General features: G+C 46.7%; 3 protein-coding genes across 6 annotated transcripts in view; 1 reads left to right on the plus strand and 2 right to left on the minus strand.

Moving 5' to 3' along the window:
• The window catches only part of LOC119469431 (zinc finger protein 160-like), a 609,418-nt gene that overhangs the window by 308,696 nt on the left and 295,948 nt on the right, over positions 1–4,774 (plus strand). The gene's annotated exons all lie outside the window — the stretch shown is intronic.
• The window catches only part of LOC108295661 (zinc finger protein 845-like), a 91,000-nt gene that overhangs the window by 82,876 nt on the left and 3,350 nt on the right, over positions 1–4,774 (minus strand). The gene's annotated exons all lie outside the window — the stretch shown is intronic.
• Positions 1–4,774, minus strand: part of LOC108295670 (zinc finger protein 283-like) — a 31,760-nt gene that overhangs the window by 4,281 nt on the left and 22,705 nt on the right. The gene's annotated exons all lie outside the window — the stretch shown is intronic.

A 4,774-nucleotide genomic window follows, 5' to 3' on the forward strand; every position in this document is an offset into this window, starting at 1 on the left:
GAAATTAAGGATCTATTTCATCAAAGACAGTTCTCACAAACCCATGAAAGGTTATTTTTGAACTTTCTTTTCTATAGTTGCATTTTACTGCACTTTTTCATCAAACATTTTAAGATCCCCTAAGTCACTGTGGAAGTCTTGAGTTTATGGACAATATCAAAAATATACAAATAAGAAGAAAAAGCTGGGATGGGCATGGTGGCTCATACCTGCTATCCCAAAACATTTGGAGGCCAAGGCAGGCAGATCATTTGAGGTCAGGAGCTGGAGACCAGGCTGGCCAACATTGTAAAACCCTGTCTCTATTAAAAGTATAAAAATTAGTCAGGCGTGATGGCAGTGCCTGTAATCCCAGTTACGCAGGAGGCTAAGGCAGAAGAATCACTTGAACCCAGCAGACAAAGGCCGCAGTGAGTCCAGATCACTCCACTATACTCCACGATGGGTGACAGAGACTCCGCCTCAACAACAACAAAAAGCAAGGGTTGGTGCAGTGGCTCATGCATGTAATCCCAGCACTTTCGGAGGCCAAGGACAGCATATCACAAAGCGAGGAGTTCAAGGCCAGCCTGGCGAACATGGTGAAATGAAAACTCTACTAAAATTACAAAATTAGCCTGTGTATTGGCACATGCCTCTAATCCCAGGTACTCAGGAGGCTGAGGGTTAAGAATAGCTTGAACCCAGGAGGCAGAGGTGGCAGTGAGTTGAGATCACAACAGTGCACTTCAGCTTGGGTGACAGAGTAAGACTCGAAAGAAAGATAAAAAGAAGAAAGAAAGAATGAGAAAGAAAGAAAGAAAAAGAAAGAAAGAAGGAAGGAAGGAAGGAAGGAAGGAAGGAAAGAAAGAAAGAAAGAAAGAGAGAAAGAAAAGAAAGAAAAGAAAAGAAAGAAAGAAAGATAGAAAGAAAGAAAGAAGAAAGAAAGAAACAGAGAGAGAGAGAGAGACAGGGAGAGAGAGAGAAATAAATACTGGTCACATGTGGTAACCCCGACCTATCATTCTAGCTCTTTGGGAGGCTAAAGTGGGGATCACTTGAGCACAGGAGCTTGAGGCTGCTGTAAACTCTGAATTATGCCATTGTACTTCAGACATAAGCCACAGAGTGACACCTTCTCTATTTTGTTTTTTGAGGTGGAGTTTCACTGTTGTTGCCCAGACTGGAGTGCAATGGCACGATCTCGGCTCACCGCAACCTCCGCCTCCTGGGTTCAAGCAATTCTCCTGCCTCAGCCTCCCAAGTAACTGGGACTACAGGCACTCACCATCATGCCCAGCTCATTTTTGTATTTTTAGTAGAGACGAGGTTTCACCTTGTTGACCAGGATGGTCTCGATCTCTTGACCTCGTGATCCACCCACCTCGGCCTCCCAAAGTGCTGGGATTATAGGCGTGAGCCACCGCACCCGGCTATTTTTTTTTTTTTTAAGAGAGAGTCTCACTCTGTTATGCAGACTGGAGTGTAACGGCAGAATCTTGGGTTATTGTAACCTCCCCCTTCTAGGTTCAAGTGAGTCTGCTACCTCAAGCTCCTCAGTAGCTGAGACTATAGACATGCACCACCACACCCAGTTAATATTTGTACTTTTAGTAGAAATGGGGTTTCATCACGTTGGCCTGGCTGGTCATGAACTCCTGAGCTCAAGTGATCCACCCAACTCTGCCACCCTACATGCTGGGATTACAGGCCTCAGACACCGTACCCAAACCAAGATCTTTTTTTTTTTTTTTATGAGACGGAGTTTCACTCATGTTACCCAGGCTGGAGTGCAATGGCGCGATCTCGGCTCACCGCAACCTCCGCCTCCTGGGTTCAGGCAATTCTCCTGCCTCAGCCTCCTGAGTAGCTGGGATTACAGGCATGCGCCACCATGCCCAGCTAATTTTTTGTATTTTTAGTAGAGACGGGGTTTCACCATGTTGACCAGGATGGTCTCGATCTCTTGACCTCGTGATCCACCCGCCTCGGCCTCCCAAAGTGCTGGGATTACAGGCTTGAGCCACCACGCCTGGCAGCAAACCAAGATCTTGTTGCTTAAAAACATTTTGATGATCCTGAAAGATTAGCTTCTCTTGGTAACAAATAGAAAGAAAAGAGTTTGGAGTCAAAGGCATGTTGATCTACTAGTGTGGCTTCCAATGCATTACCAAATCAGATACAAAGTATCTCCCCTTATTGGTCACCTTTTCCAGAATTAACCAGACATCTGTGCACATTAACCTATGTGTTTCATATGTGGTATCTCTGATATGGTCACAAAGAGCTGATATCCAGACGTGGCCCCTGAACAATCTATGCTGCCCAGCAGTACTGACACCACGGGGCCCACAGCCTGTGTCCATCCAGGTCTGGATGTCAGCCCTTCCCATGACCATGCCCAGTGGAGCCTCTTCCCAGGTTCATGTCACTGGGTCACAGGAGATGGAATCTCAGACCAGATGACAGGAACTGAGGGAAGGCATGGGTGAGTGCGAGCCAACGTGTCAGACAGGACTCTTCATACTCAGAACAGACAGCCTACCACAATACCTGGCATTTCAGAAAGGAAACAGACAGATGAATCCACCGAGGAGTGTCACTTTACCTGAGGAAGAGCCATGCCTGGCTCCTTTTCTTTGCTCTTCTGAGCTGCTTTCTCATGTAACAGGAGTCTTTAGAAATTAATCCTGTACATGAAAAAAAAATTAGACTTAATATTAGAAATGATTCACTCCCTTCTTGTGACAAAACAAAGCAAAACAAAAACAAATCGGGTGACCTCACCCTGTAGAAAGACGGGCCTCTGCTGCCCACTGCACCAGAGATCATGCCTAGAGAAGACAGTCACAAAGAAACACCTACAAGTGTATGTTTCACCCTGGTCTTCAGATCTCACTCCTCTCCTGGAGAAGCCCCACACACCAGGCAGCAGTGGGGAGCTGGGCTGGACTGAGCTCCCCTTCAGGGCACAGACCCAGACCTGACCAAACCCCATCCAGAGCACAGCGCCTCCCCTCTCTGTAGATCACAGGCTCAGCTCAGTCCTCAGAAATGGAGGACACAGAGCCTTGACCCTCAGTGCTGCTCACAGATTACCATCACCTGGGACACTGTAGGTATTTGTGCATCACTTATCTGTGACCTGGAAGACCCTCCGTGCTTCAAGTCTTTCTGCCTTTGCTTCAAGTTTTCCTGCCTTTGCAGACCAAACCAACGTACTTCTTACATATATTGATATCTCATGTCTCCCTAAAATTTGTAAAATTAAGCTGTACCCCCATCACCATGGGCACATGTAGTCACGCTAAGGCTCAAGGTGATTTGAGTCTAATCCCGTTTTTGCCCTTCTTGTGCTTTTTAATTTTTGGAGGACTGGAATCTATTTAAAATTTGAGTTAAAACTGAGCACTGGCAAGGCACAGTGCCTCACATCTGTAATCCCAAGACGTTGGGAGGATGAGGTGGGTGGATCACGAGCTCAGGAGATTGAGATCATTCTGGCAAACACGATGAATCCCCATCTCTACTAAAAATACAAAAAAATTAGCCAGCGATGATGGTGGGTGCCTGTAATCCCAGCTACTCAGGAGGCAAAGGCAGGAAAATCGCTTAAGCCAACAAGGTGGAGGTTGCAAGAAGACAAGATGGTGCCACTGCACTCCAGCATGGGCAACAGAGCAAGACTCAAGCAGAAAGAAAGAAAGAGAGAAAGAGAGGAGAGAAAGAGAGAGAGAGAGAGAGAGAAGGAGATGGAGACGAGATGGAGAGGGAGAGGGAGAGAGAGAAGGGGAGAGAGAGGAAGAGAGAGAGAGAGGGAGGGAGGGGTGAGGTAAGGTGGGAGGGAGGGAAAAACAAAAAAGAGCACTACGCTCTCCTGAATGAAAAGCCACACACTGTATTTTGTCAGTCATTTTAGGAGTCAGTGTCACTCTGAGCTTTTCTGGTCTTCTTTCTCACCTCTGTGTTACAGGTGGACTCATGAAGGCTCACAGTGGGAGACAATTCACCAAGTTATCCTGAGAAGCTCTGAGATAAGAAGGAGGTGTGGCTGATTCCCATGTGATGGCCTGCAAGGGCCAATAGGCTGCCTTGGTCTTCCTCCTCTAGAAAATTCCAAAACGACCAGGGAATGGTAGCTCACCCCTATAATCCAAGCACTTTGAGAAGCTGAGGCAGGCAGATCACTTGAGCCCAGAAGTTTGAAACCAACCTGGGCAACTTGGTGAAACCCCTTTTCTACCAAAAATACACAAAGTTAACCAGGCATCATGGCACAATTCTGTCATCCCAGCTAGTTGAGAGGCTGATGCAAGAAGATTACTTGAGCCTGGGAGGCAGAGGTTGCAGTGATCTCACATTGAGCCAGTGCATCACAGACTGAGTTACAGAGTGACACTCCACCTCAAGAAAAAAAAAAGCAAAAACAATGGTCATCCTCTTCTAGAAAATTCCAGAACTGGCCACATGGGGCAAATTCCTAGTATAATCCCAGCACTTTGGGAGGCTGAAGAAAGCGGATCAGTTGAGCCCAGGAGTTTTATTTTTTTATTTTTATTTTTTTTGAGACACAGTTTCACTCTTGTTACCCAGGCTGGAGTGCAATGGCGCGATCTCAGCTCACTGCAACCTCCGCCTCCTGGGTTCAGGCAATTCTCCTGCCTCAACCTCCTCAGTAGCTGGGATTACAGGCACCCTCCACGATGCCCAGCTAATTTTTTGTATTTTTAGTAGAGATGTGGTTTCACCATGTTGACCAGGATGATCTCGATCTCTTGACCTCGTGATCCACCCG

Source organism: Cebus imitator, unplaced genomic scaffold (assembly GCF_001604975.1).
Source record: "Cebus imitator isolate Cc_AM_T3 unplaced genomic scaffold, Cebus_imitator-1.0 Scaffold654, whole genome shotgun sequence".
Taxonomy (NCBI): domain Eukaryota; kingdom Metazoa; phylum Chordata; class Mammalia; order Primates; family Cebidae; genus Cebus; species Cebus imitator.